Genomic DNA, 13801 nt, shown 5'->3' with positions numbered 1-13801 from the left:
GGGTGACAAAGTGAGACTCTGTCTCAAAAAAAAAAAAAAAGTTTACCAGAGAGATCAAATAAATGTCAAAGCATCATGAAGGGAAGAGGAGAAACGGAGGAAGCGGACGTGGGACAGGAGAAAAGGGAAAATAGAAACAGGGACGAGAGAAAGGAAGGGACGGGATAGAGGCCGCGAGGCGCTAGCCCACGCCAGGCACGACGCCCGCCTTCTCACAACCTTGAGAAACAGGGGCCTGGAAAACCAGGCTGGGGTGGGGGTGGGGTGCCGCTTATGTCACTCCAGGGAAAGTCAGATGACAAACAGCCAGCATGAGGGCAAGAGCAAGCTGGGGCAGCAGTGAGGACAGGACATCGGGAACCACAGAGGCTTCCGGCTCTGAGGAGAGGATACTCCCAGCTCTTCCCAGCTCAGTCGGGGACGCCTGCTCGGGACGTGGGGTGAGTGACAGCAGGTGCACGGAGCAGCCGGGCTTCACACATCCGTCTGCATTTGTCAGCAGCAGAGGCCACGATCAATTTTGTCAAGGTTTATTTTATTTCTGTTCCTGTTCCTGGCAGCACAGCAGACTCAGCATTTCCAGATTCTGCAAGTGCTCCATCAGGAACTTGTTCCCACGCTCAGTAAGCCATGAGGAAGGTGCGGGCACAGATAGGATTTTTCTAGGACATGGCTGGAATAAGAAATCTGGGAATGTTTTAGGGATTCTTGCCCTGTCTACTCGTCTGAGTCCTTCAGGGGACAGAGGGTGGCTCTTGTAGGAATGCCAGTGCTTAAGGTTATGACTGTCCCTCATGGCGAACATGGCTCTACACCAGTGGTTTTCAACCTTTTTTAATCTCACAGAGCACTTGAACCTACAGTTAAATTTCTGCAGTTAAATTGTGTTGATCCAAAAAAAGTTAAAAAAAAGAATACGCATACTAGGCTTTGAACTTCTTTTGAAAATAAATTAATGCCCTTTAAAATTTTTCACAGCTCATGGGTTGAAAATCACCCTCTCTACCCCTGCAGAAAGGAAAATGATGCTGCCCTGGTCTAGATCTTTACCCAGGAACACCACCATCACCCACAACCTCTCCCAGGTGCACATCTTAAATAGCCAAGAGCCCTGGCTGTCAGTAGTACCACAGCCCCTACGGGATTTCTCCTGTTTCAAAAATGCTGTGACTGAGCAATGTGTATTTACAGGAAGGATTTTTTTAGTTAAAAGCCAAACAAGAACTACTTTCAGATAATCCAAGTGACAAAAACAAACATAAGCTTGCATAAGAAATTCTACAGGGCTCAAAAAATTGTGATTCTATTATAAAATGCTATCACCCACAAGTCTTTGAGGCCCCCCTCCCACAATTTAACCACAGTAGTGACTCTGCTCACATATATGTGGCATATATCTATATATATACATTTATTTTCATCTCTTATAATCAAAAGCAAACCAGGGTAGAGGAAAAAGACCCTTGGGTGTCGTTTGGGGACATTTCAGGGCTCTTGGTCTCCACTGCCCAGCTCATACTCAGAGCATCAGTTCTAACACCTAAAAACAAGGCCAGGGGGCCCACAAAGAGAAGGGAGTTGAGTAGCCCTGAAACCAGCAGAACCCAACCTAGCTGAGCAATTGCTGCCTAGACCTTAAGTGTCTGTCTGCAGGTGTAGAAGTTCCGGAGCCCCACCACATGGACAGTCATTGGTGCCGTATTTTGGGCTGTCTTCATTGGGAAGGTTGTGAAAGGCACAGTTCCCACAAGAAAATGGAGCCTTTATAACACAGGTCCCGCCTTCATCTCTTCCCGCGGGCACAAAACAAGAACTGTTCAGTGAGCAGGCACAGTCGGTCAGAGTTCAAGTGTACACTGAGAAACATTGATATGCTGTCTATATTTTGTATAATCTCCAACCACGCCCTCCTACCTAACATAACCAAAACCAGTTTGTAACTAAGCTCTTAGATAAACACAGGTATCATCACTGAATACCTACTATGTGCCAAACCTCATATCAGGTCCTTTGCATGCATTATTTCATTAAAAAATCAGTGCAATTTTACATGGGTCACTACGAAAATTTTGAGACAGACTGTGTTATGGTCCGTATTTTCACTTCCAGGAAACACAGTCAACAGCGTCCCTTCTGATTCACCTGTGAAAGTTTCAACTTCCTTGGCTTACCAGTGCTGGGAAGGCTTCATTTATTTCCATCTGTGCAGATTTTATGTTTCTTGATTTTTGTGTATCTCAAAACTTTCATGATGACCACATATGACAGTTTAGAATTCCCATTAGGCAGATGAGGAAATGAGGCTTAGAGGGGCTGAATAATTTCTCTGAAGCTAAAGTTTCTGAGCCAGGATTCCGATGTGAGTCTGCTGGAGTCCAGAGCAATCCCTGTCTCTAGCACCGCTCATCTATTTTTCCATCTCTCCCCCTGTCCAGTTTTGCAAATCCAGAATTTCTCAGATACCTAACACCAATGCTCAAGCCTCTTCAACGTGTTATCTGCTCCTCAAAGGATAAGCTGGTCCTTCTGCACGCGGATAACAATGACGGGATCATGACAGTGATTGACCTCTAACTTTGAAAGAAAATAAACAGAAAGCAATGACCCCCTCACTGTGATATATCCCACAGGCCTGCTTGGTTTTGGCCTGGAAGAGACTTTGGGCATATAAGAAGCTTCAAACACACCTACAAGAAAGGTGTTCTTTAGGGTAAGTTCAACATGGTAAATCCATTGACTATCACATTTGATTTTTAGAAAAAGCCAAATGAAATGCACCTACAGGAGGGGGGAGGATAGGCGGAGGGAGGGTGATTGGTGGGATCACACCTACAGTGTATCTTACAAGGGCACATGTGAAACTTAGTAAATGTAGAATATAAATGTCCTAACACAGTAACTAAGAAAATGCCAGGAAGGCTATGTTAACCAGTGTGATGAAAATGTGTCAAATGGTCTATAAAACCAGTGTATGGTTGGTGCCCTATGATCTCATTAATGTACACAGCTATGATTTAATAATAATAATTAAAAAAAAAAGAAATTCACCTACAGAGAAATCCTGATGAGTGGATTGCATTCTTCCCAAGAGTTGCCACTAAAAGGTTTCTGTGACTCTGGCCAATTCTTGGTCCTATGGGCAAAAATTCCTGAAAGTGAAAGCATGACCTTTTCTCCAAGTTTTCCATACACAAACCTTCTCTCTTCAACAGTGGGTTCTGTGGGTGAGAGAGAGAACAAACATTCTGCAGCAGACAGGATGGTTGTAAATCCCAGCTCAGACATTTATTCTTGTGACCTCAGGCAAGCAGGTGACTTCATCTCACTATGTTCTTCAGTTTTCTAATTTGCAAATCAGGGATAACATCTTAAGTTAGGTTTCCCAGACCCCAAGATGGGAATTTGTATTATTAAGGAAGATCTTCTAGGGAAAAATAGAAATTGAGCTCCCAGGGGAAACTAGAAAGGGAAATGAGGCAGCTAAGCAGGTCGGTGGTTTTGGTCAACAGTCTCACAGCAACCTGCTGCAGCCCCTGGATGGGGGACTTTGGACCATAATGACACCTCACAGCTGGCCCTATCCACGGGAGCTGGGGCTTCCATGTTTCTGTAGCCATAGTCATCGGTTAAGGGCTATGGAAGAGGAAGGCAGCTGTAAATTCTCAGGCATCTCCAGCACTGCAAAGCAAGCTCCCCACACCCAAGGGAAATGCTAGGAAAAATAGCTACAGGTGCTGGCTGTTGGCAGCAAGCATGTGCACTCAAGCCAGGTGCACAAAACAGGTGGAAAGGGACCCAAAGAGATCTGAGTGGAGCACAACTTTGCCCATCACCAATAGCAATGCTGCTCTTGCTGGTCTATTATTAACATCTCTCTCTCACACACACACACACAGTAGAACCTCCAGAGTTGACCACCTCCCTATATCGACCATCTCTGTACATTGACCACCTCAAGTTGACCTGATTTTCAAGCACCAGACATGTACCACACGTACGTATCAGTATAGCAGGCCTAGCTCCTCATATGGACCACGTCTGTATGCTGATCAGTTTGTTACAGTTCTGCTGTGTATGTGCGTGTGTGTGTACCAGGCATTTGTTGAATGGTTTGTATTAGTGTTGTTGCTGTCTCACTCGTCTTGCCCGTGAAGTCCTCCCAGAGATGGCCTCTCCGTGTCGCACTGCTGCTCCCACTTTTCTACTTGGTGATGCCCACGTGCTGATTTGCCAGCCAGCCGGGGAGGCACCTACATGCTGGTTCCACGTTGTTGGATTTCTCTAGTTGGCACTGTTTTTGCTCAGTTTCGTGATCACTGTCCTTTGGGGGTCTCTCTGCCAGACTCAGATAGACCCCACTTCCTGCTAAGTGCCATGTTTCCATGTGAGGCGGTGGCCTGCTCTCTCTGCAATGCTACTGGGTCCCCAGCAGGAGCCAGCCCCACCTCCTCCTCTCATTAAACAAATCCTTAGCCTTTTTAAGTTTTCTCCATTCATCTTCCTCCCCTAAGGGTAAAGGATTCCTCTGAAGGACCCACAGTCCACAAAAGGGCTTCTTTCCCCTTTGTGCCTGAGGTTCTACCCCAAGAGCACTGTGCAGCCCCTTCCTCTGTAGGGAGTCTCAGATACCCACAGGAACAATGGGGATTGGGCTTTATTTAATTAATCTTTCCTAACAGTCAGCCTTCCCCAGGTGCCAGTCAGGCAAGCTCATCTGAGAAGGAGCCTCCCCTCTGTGACTAATCCCTTATGGTAAAAGATCGGGCTTTCCTCCAAAGCCACCCTTTCTACACCTTGGTTCACATGAACTGAGTCTTCTCACAAGGCCAGACAGCCCCCCTGACCACATTGCTCCAGGGCCCCATTTTCTGGGCTGCCATTATCCCTGAAATTAATCTAAGGGAGGCCCCTCTTTCAAGAGTGGCAGCAAAGATCCGATTCAATTTGCTTTTCACCCAAGATTTCCCAGGAGTCATGCTGAATGAGATAATCAATGTTGATTATAGGGTTTGGCCTGCCTCACTGAGCCACAGTGTTAAAAGGAGGGAGAATTTCTGCTTCGATGCTCACCCAAGTCAGGCGATTATTCGGGCAGATCCATTACTTTTCTTGGCAGCTCTAAACCATACGTGCTGCAATAATCCCCCCAGGTAGGTAGAGACGATCAGTCCTCCCACCTACGAAAATAGAAGTTATTTTTGCTTCTCCTGGTGCCCCCAGAAGAACAACAACAGAGATGTATAAAGCATCTGAAACAAAAATGAGTAGGCTGTTTGAACCAATGATGCCGAAGAGATTTAATTTAGAGAGGCTAAACTGTCCTAGTCTCAGCTGGAAAAACTAGTCAATGCCTTTGCTACTAACTCAATCAAAAGCAAGCATTAAATTACTTGTTGCTGCCATCTTAACCCTGAGGGGACTGTTTTCTGCTTGGCCCATGGTTCTGAAAGACCACAACATCTAGAAAGGAAAATAGGGACAAATGGCGGAGGATTTGTCATCCTCAATAATAATAATAATAATAAAATAAAAACCTCCATGCTCCCACACCTCCCATCCCAGCCTCACCCTCTCTTTTGCATCTCTGCTTGTCTTGTACAGATCTTTTGGGGATAGGGTGCTTGTGGGCTATGCACATTTTTGCAAAAGCTGTGAATAAAAATGTGTATTAGCTACCTATTGCTATGTAACAAATTACCCGAAAACTTGGCAACTAGAAGAAGAATATCTATAATCTCACCATTCCTGTGGGCCAGGAATCCAGGAACATCTGACCTGTGTGCTGAGTCTCTCACAAAGCTCTAATCAGAGCATCAGCCTGGGCTTCGGTCATGTCAATGCTCGCCTTGGGGAGGGCCAGCTTCCCAGCTCACTTTCTCACATGGCAGTGGACAGGCCTCAGAAACGTGCCTTCCAATCCCACTGTGGGCCTTCTCACAGGGCTGCCTCACAACATGATGGCTCGATTCTCCCAGAGTAAGCAAACTGAGAAAGAGTGACAGGGCACCCCAGATGGAAGCCACGGTTCCTTAATAACCTAATCTTAGAAATGATATCACATCACTTCTGCCGCATTCTATTGGTTGGGATCAAGTCAGTAAGTCCTGTTGACAGTCAAGGAGAAAGGATTACCTGAGGGTGTGAAGGTCAGGAGGCATTCGCACACTCAGGGACCATCTCAGAGAGGACTGGGACAGACAGGAGAGCTGCCCTCTTGGAGAGATCATCTGAGCATAAACACGGAGGCCACTGTCCTACTAGATGCAAATCCCTTACACAGCTCCGGCAAATGCTGAGGGTTTGTGTTTCATGTTTCTAGTACAAAGAATGTTATGTATGAGCGCACAGAAGGAGGAAGGGTATCTGCACCGAATTGGGTTGGATTCTCAAGACCAAAATCAGAGCTGGAAGCAGAGTCTGCCTTCCCGAAAACCCTCCGAGGGCAGCAGGCTAAGGATGGACATGCTGCTGGACACTGCCTGGGCACATGGTCTAGGAGCTACAGGGGCTGCAGGTTGGACTGCAGAGAGATCAACAGATAAAGGAGACGAGGGCCCTGCTTGGTACGGTCTCCCCAGGCTGGTGATATTCCTTGCCTCAGCCTCCTGAGCAGCTTGGGACTACAGGCACCCGCCACAATGCCCGGCTATTTTTTTTTCTTTGTTGCAGTTTGGTGGGGGCTGGGTTTGAACCCACCACCCTCAGCATATGGGGCCGGCACCCTACTCACTGAGCCACAGGCGCCGCCCATCTGGTGATATTCCTACCTTTCTGTGCAAGATGGTCACTGTCATGGTCCAATGTATCACACTTCCCAGTATCCACACCCTATGTGGTCCCCTCCATGCTGACCCAGGGGACTTGCTTTGGCCAAGTTAACAAGGATATAAGCAGAGGCTTACTAAGTGCTTATGAATTTGAACTTGCCCTCTGGGAATGCTGCCCTGAGACCACCAATCCTATTGTGAGGAAACTAGAATGAAAGTTCCAGGTAACAAAGTTCCAGCTGAGCCCAGCCTGGACCCAACCTACCAGCTGAATGCAGATAGGCAAGCAGTCCCAGGGAGACTGGCAGAAGAACCCTGCCAGCTAATAGAATGTGAAAACAGTAAGTCATTGTTATTTTAAACAATTACTCTCTTTATACTGCAGAGTTAACTGACACAGAAATTTATACCTGGAAGTGGGTGCTGCTATTAAAAGAAAAACACCCTGGCATTGTCATCAGCCCTGGGCAATGGGCAGGAGCTGATAGAGGACTAAGGGAAGTCCAGTGCAAGCTAGAAATATACCAAGGAAACTACTTTTAGAGGCTGGAAAAGAGGCTGGAGACGACATCCACTTGAGGAACAACTGGCAAAACTTGTTCCAGAAGCAATTTTATAGACAGAAAAGATGATAATGAACTTGGGGACCTGGTTAAGGAGATGACCGTGTGATGTTAAAGGATAAGGTATGAGAAGAGAAAGAGATGAATTAAGAAGACACTGTTCAGTTTATGAGTGGAATTTAAAGAAAACATGGAGGGCCTGGTGCCTGCAGAGTTTGTACATAAATCTGTTTTTATTAAATATTTCTAGGTTTTCAACAGGCAAAAGATTCTCAAGGGGAAAAATGGCTTCAGAATCATAACGAAATCAAGAATATAGGTATAAGACCATCTGAAAAATTAAGGTGTGGTCTAACAGATCTTCTCAGCCAAGCAGAAAGGCTGCAAGAGTCTAAAGACCTTGACCTACAGTGCTCTGAAAATCCATCCAAGTAGAGGGAAACGTATTTGAAATATAATTGTGGGTGTGGTTTTGTTTAATGGAGTATGATGTGATACAGAGAAAACACGAAACATTTTTACAGGAGTTTGTAGCCCTTTGAACTGAAGGAAACAGAAAACAGTTTTAAACAAATAGAGGACGTTGCCCTCCCCCCCAAAAAAACCTACAGGTAGGAAGCAGCCTGAGAAAGCTACAAAGGTGTACCCTCTCTCTCATGGAAATAAAAAGAAATTTGAAGGGTACGGTCAAGAGCCAAAGAAAATAACTGAGGAGAGAACCAGCCCCAGAGAGCAGAGCCAGCCCCGATCAAGGACTGTTCCCTCTCCATGGTGGAGAGCTCTGGCAGCATGTGCCTTGGGGACTTGAGAATCTCCGTGTCCCAGTGATTGCTACTGGCGTCTCATTCTTCTCTTTCTGAGTGAGAGTAGCTTTTGTTTCACCTGGTCCTTGTCCCTTGAACCTGGGGTGCTTTAAATTCACACATTTCTGGACCAAGAGCAACGCTCCCAGACCAGATGTAGATCACAAGCTCCAGGATTTTGAGCCTGCAACTGGATGAGACTTTGAAGGTCCTAGGAGGGGGGTAAATTTGTTTTGCATCTGAGGGGACTCTTAATAGCTGCAGCAAAATGGAAACCTATGAGAGGTTAATTGTAGCTCCTTCAGAATCTTTGTAGCGCCTCTCATCAGGAGGTTGAGTCTCCTCTGAACTTTGTGTCTGGGCTGGGCTGGGGACTTAGTTTGCCCAGTGGAAAGTAGTGAAAGTAAAACCACATGGCGTCCACTTGACCTGGGTCTAGTCCTCCAGACCCTTGCCACTTCCTCCATCATCCCCCTTGGAGCCTGCTGTGACCTCACTGTAAAGAGGCTGGTCTATTGGGAGACAGGAGTCCACGTGAAGGACCCAGAACATGTGGGGGTCGTCCAGCCTCACTGACTCTCTAGCCAGATGCATTCCCATGAGTGGGCCCAAATAAAACCGGCAGAAGATTGCCCCAGCCAACTCAAAGAATTACAAGTGATAAATTGATATGGGTTTAGAGGTGACTTGTAACACAGTAATAATTAACCTGTGTACTCTCACTACCACCAGAACTGCCAGACCTACCCTGGCAAGCAATAATGATATTTAGAACAATTCTGTGGTCCCCGAGACCCCAGAAAGCAGCCCCACCCATCTTGTTCTCTCTCCTTCAGTTGCATCATGGAAATAGTTTGCAGACATCTATCGGGTGCCTTTCATTCCCCAGAAGCAACTGGTTCAGCCAAACCAGCTGAATTCTACCACAATTCTTTGACTTAAATGAGATTATCCCAGGAAATCATAAGCCAAAGGCCTTTTTGCCAAACCAGGGGTTCCTGAGAGTCCAGGGGAAAGTAGAATTGTGTCATTCTAGCGGACGGTGCTCTGTACGGTAGCTGTAGCACCATAGGGTCACGGTTGGGGTTGCTTTCAAGGGAAATTGCTTCCCACTTCGCCAGCAGGTATGCAGGCTGAATCACTCTGGGGACTCAAATGTCCTGGGAAGTCATCAGGCCATCCTTCTGCCATCCTGAAGGAATGGTATTTTTTTTTTATTCATTTTTTTTCCCTCTGAGATCAAGCCAGCCTTCTGAATCAGTATGCAGAGTGAAAACTCCCTGAGACATGAGGGACAGCTCTGTCACCCTGCTCGACTAGTAAAATTCCACTAGCACATCAAGAGGCAGCCCCAGCGTCCACTACTCTGGGCAAACATCACTTGCTTTAATTCCACTTCCCTCTCCCATTTTAAGAAGGAGGATTTTGCTGTAATCACCCTGCTACATCCAGTATGCACTTGACACTGAGTCTATTCATTCAGCAAACGTTTTAAAAACGCCTTCTTTGCCAACACATGCTCTGACGTTCCAGCAGTAAACAAAACACACAAACTCCTGCCTTCGGAGACCTGAATTTTCTCTCAAAGAAACAGAAAATAAGAAGTAAAATACAGAGAATGTGCTGGAGAAAAAGATAGGAAAAGGGAATGGGATGCAATAGTTTTAATAGATGCTCACCTTCAAGCAAAGACCTGAAGGCAGAGAGGGACTTAGCCAAGTTTATTTGGGGGAAAGTGTTCTAGTCACAAGATAAAGTCAGTGCAAAGGCCCCAGAGTAGAGGGATTCCTGGTTCCTTTGAGGAAGGAGGGCAGAACAAAGGAGCATCTTTCAGAAAATAAGACAGAACGTGGAAGGGGGAGCGTGGTGTTGGTATAGAGATTTGCAGGATAGAAGAAGATTTCAGCTTTTACTCCGAGTGAGAAAGACGTTACTGCAGGATTTTTGAGAAGAGTGACATGACCTGACATGCACTTTCAAAGGGTCTATTTGACTATTTGATTGAATGAAAAAAGGGCCTGTGGAAAGGTCGGGGTGGGAGCAGTTAGCAGCAATGAAGACAGACATGAGAGATGACGGTGCTCGGACCAGCGGTGCCATGGAGTCATCAGACTCTGGACATATTTCAAATGGTATTTCCCAGCAGATTAGATGTGATGTGTGAAAGAAGTTATAAGGTGTCAAGGTCAACACCAAGATTTCTCATGTGAGCGGCCGAGAGAGAGAACTTGCTATTGGCTGAGTGGGGAGGATGGTGGGTGCATCACGTTTGGGAAGAGACCCCAAGGCTGTTTGGACATGCCGAGCTTGATATTTCTATTAGCAGAGATACTGAGGAGACGGTAGAATATTTGAGCCTGGACTCCAAGGAGGGAGGCTTGAGACATAAATTTGCAGAAACTAATAAACTCAAGACCTTATTTTACTCTCTAGATTTTATCTCCTCGACAGTAAATTGAGGTGGCGGGAGAGGATATTAGGTGAGATATTAGAATAAATGATTATCTACAGTTCTTTCCTGTGCTGAAAACAGACATCTATCTGAAAGGCAGTTCAGCACCCCACCCTGCGCCCCTCCTTGGCCTTCTGCCTGTGCTGGCCCTTCTGCTTCTGAGTCCATTTTTCAGGTGTCTGCAAGACATCACTCAAATAAAGAGCCCTGATGCCAGGACAGAGCCAGCTGACCGCAGAGGACAATCAGCACAGCTCCCGGGTACACCAGGCTTCTGGCTAAAGAGAGGGCACAGCAGGCAAAGAGAGGTACAATTTTTCTGTCACCAGACAGATCCAGAGACAGTGGGGGCTGCAGAGGACAGACGTGAGGCTGCCCACCTTGCAAAAGAAGCTCTTTGTGCCTGGCAGAGGCACAAATGGTTTTTTTCTTTCCAACACTGAGCAGGAGGCTATTAGCAGGATTGCCTAGAAGCAGGATGAAGTTATGTCCTGCACTGTCCAGGACAGTTTAGTTTGTTGTCTTTCATTCCAGTATAATTTTTTTTTTTTTTGAGACAGAGTCTCACTCTTTTGCCCTAGGTAGAATGCCATGGCGTCATAGCTCACAGCAACCTCAAACTCTCAGGCTCAAGCCATCCTCCTCCCTCAGCCTCCAGAGTAGCTAGAACGACAGAGTAGCTAGGCCCTCAACAACACCCAGTTTTTCCATTTTTAGTAGAGACAGGGTCTCACTCTTGCTCAGGCTGTTCTTGAACTCCTGAGCTCAAGTGATCCACTTTTGTGGTCTCCTAGAGTGCTAGGATTACAGGCATAGGCCATAGTACCTGGCCAATTCCAGTATAATTATTAACACTATCTCCTTTCACCCTCAAAATCACCCCAGTTTGAATGATAAATTACCTGGTCACCTATCTTATAAGCTTGCCTCTTAGCTTCATTTTCAAAAAAATGCCCCACTATGGTCTTTCTCTGATGACCCACAAGTTTCTTTCAAACAGCTAAGAGTTAACTCAATGTCCACGGGCCAACCCAGGAAGCATAGCAAAAGTTCTAAATTTTCTTACCCCAGCAGAGACCTTTGCATGTGACTCTACTTAAGAATCACTGGGTCATTCTAGTTTTCTAGAATCCTGGATCTCCCTTCCCTGAGTCTAACCCTAAGAGCTGACAGTGTAAATGGCCCAGGTCACCTACTCAGTGGAGATACAGAACCACACTCCCACATGACTCATGTCATTGTTCACGCATAACCTCTCTTTCCACTCAAACAGCAAATACTTACCAGATGTTTCCCAGGAGCAGATACCCCCTATGTGTGCGCTACAGAAAAGACTCAGACATTAATTCTGCCCTCAGGTCTGGCACAAAACATAAACATGTATAGACATCTCCAAGACTTGATGCAAAAGTAAAAAGAAAGAAAAAGAAAGGTCTCCCTGATCAGAAAACAATCTGATGATATAAAATCTTCCTCTCCTTCAAACCAACATTTTGTGCATTTATTATTCACTCCACAAACATTTGTCCAGTGCCACTAATCAAGTGCCAGCTACTTGACACACTTTATCTTATTTAATCTTCCTAGCTGTACTCTGAAGTCGATGTTCTGATGTCAGCTTGGTAGATGGGAAGCCCGGGGCTCAGAGAAGTTAGGTGCCTTGCTGAAGTCCACATGTTTGCAGAATGAGGACGGGAACTACGGCCTACGTGCTTGGTCTTTCCAGATGCCACCCCCACACAGGACACTGCGGATGCCTTCTTCCCAACTCTGCTAAATGTGAGAGCTGTTTTCTTGGAACACACTGTTGTCACCTGTGGAAAGGACTCAGGCCCACTTCCTCCTGGATAAAGGCAGAGCTGTTGGTCTTAGGGTGGTGGTGATGGCGGTGTGAGGCACTAGCGTCACATATAAGACTTAAGAGGTAACCAAAACCCTCAAGAATCATTATCATTAATATTTTGGTGCAATATTTTAAAGGAAATCAAACTGCAAGTTTGCACCCTCTGACCAACATCTCCCAGTTCCCCTTATCTGTCAACAAACTTTCAGTTATATAAGAGGAATGAGTTCTGGAGACCTAACTCACAGCATGTGGCTATAATTAGTAATAATGTATTCCTGAGGGCGGCGCCTGTGGCTCAAGGAGTAGGGCGCCGGTCCCATATGCCAGAGGTGGCGGGTTCAAACCTAGCCCTGGCCAAAAACAAAAAAAAAAAAGAAATAATGTATTCCTGAAACTCCTGAAACTCACCAGGAGACAAGTCTTAACTATTCTCACCACACACACACACACACACACACACACAGGTCACTGTGAGGTGATGGATATGTTAATTGTCCTTGATTTTGGTAATCATTTCAATGTGCATCTGTATATCAAAACATCACAGGATAAACCATGAATATATACAATTTTTATTTGTCAATTATAATTCAATAAAGCTGAAAATAAAAATTTTAAAATTGGCAAACTACCACCCTTAGGCCAGCTGCCTGTGTTTCTAAATAAGGCTTTATTACATTTCACATGTCAAGACAGGTCATGTTCACTGGCCCCCAGTCTTTGGTTTTACTTGCAGAAAAGAGACTTTCTTTGCCTTTTTTGCCCCAAGGACATGCTTGTCTGTAAATAAAGGCCACATGCAAATAAAGTCCTGGACGGTCACCAAGTGTGACAGGAGGAGGCAGACTCTCTGTGATTCCTGACCTTGATGTGGTTTCAAACGTGAACGGTGCAGAGGCAGGCAGGGCCCAGAGGGCCAGGGAGAGGTGCTAAGAGGCTGAAGGGCAGCACAGACAGCTCAGACTCTGACCCCAGGAGGGATGAACTTGGCCCCTGGTGTGAATGTTGAGGGACCCAGTGCCATGCTCCCACTCAGAACTGTAAAGTGAGCTGTAGCTATTTTCTTTTCCCTTATCAACTTGTAAGACATTTTCTTTCTTTCTCTTCTTTTTCTTTCAGATCAATATGAGGGTATAAATGTTAAGGTTATATTGTTTTCCTTTCTAAGGTAAAGTTCAAGTTGTAGTTGAGCCCTTCATGCAGGGGGCAGGCTGAACACCCTCAGAACCCGCCCATCACACTCCCTCCTTCCTTGTCCCTCCTGTGTCCTCCCCTTGCTAGAATATACTTGTGTTTTTCTTTCATGTGGGTGTGTAGTTGTTTACATACTGGTTTCATATTAGTATTGAGAACATTGGATACTTGTTTTT

The sequence above is a fragment of the Nycticebus coucang genome, chromosome 21 (genome assembly GCF_027406575.1).
Source record: "Nycticebus coucang isolate mNycCou1 chromosome 21, mNycCou1.pri, whole genome shotgun sequence".
Taxonomy (NCBI): Eukaryota; Metazoa; Chordata; class Mammalia; order Primates; family Lorisidae; genus Nycticebus; species Nycticebus coucang.
Note: the sequence above shows the minus strand (reverse complement) of the source record.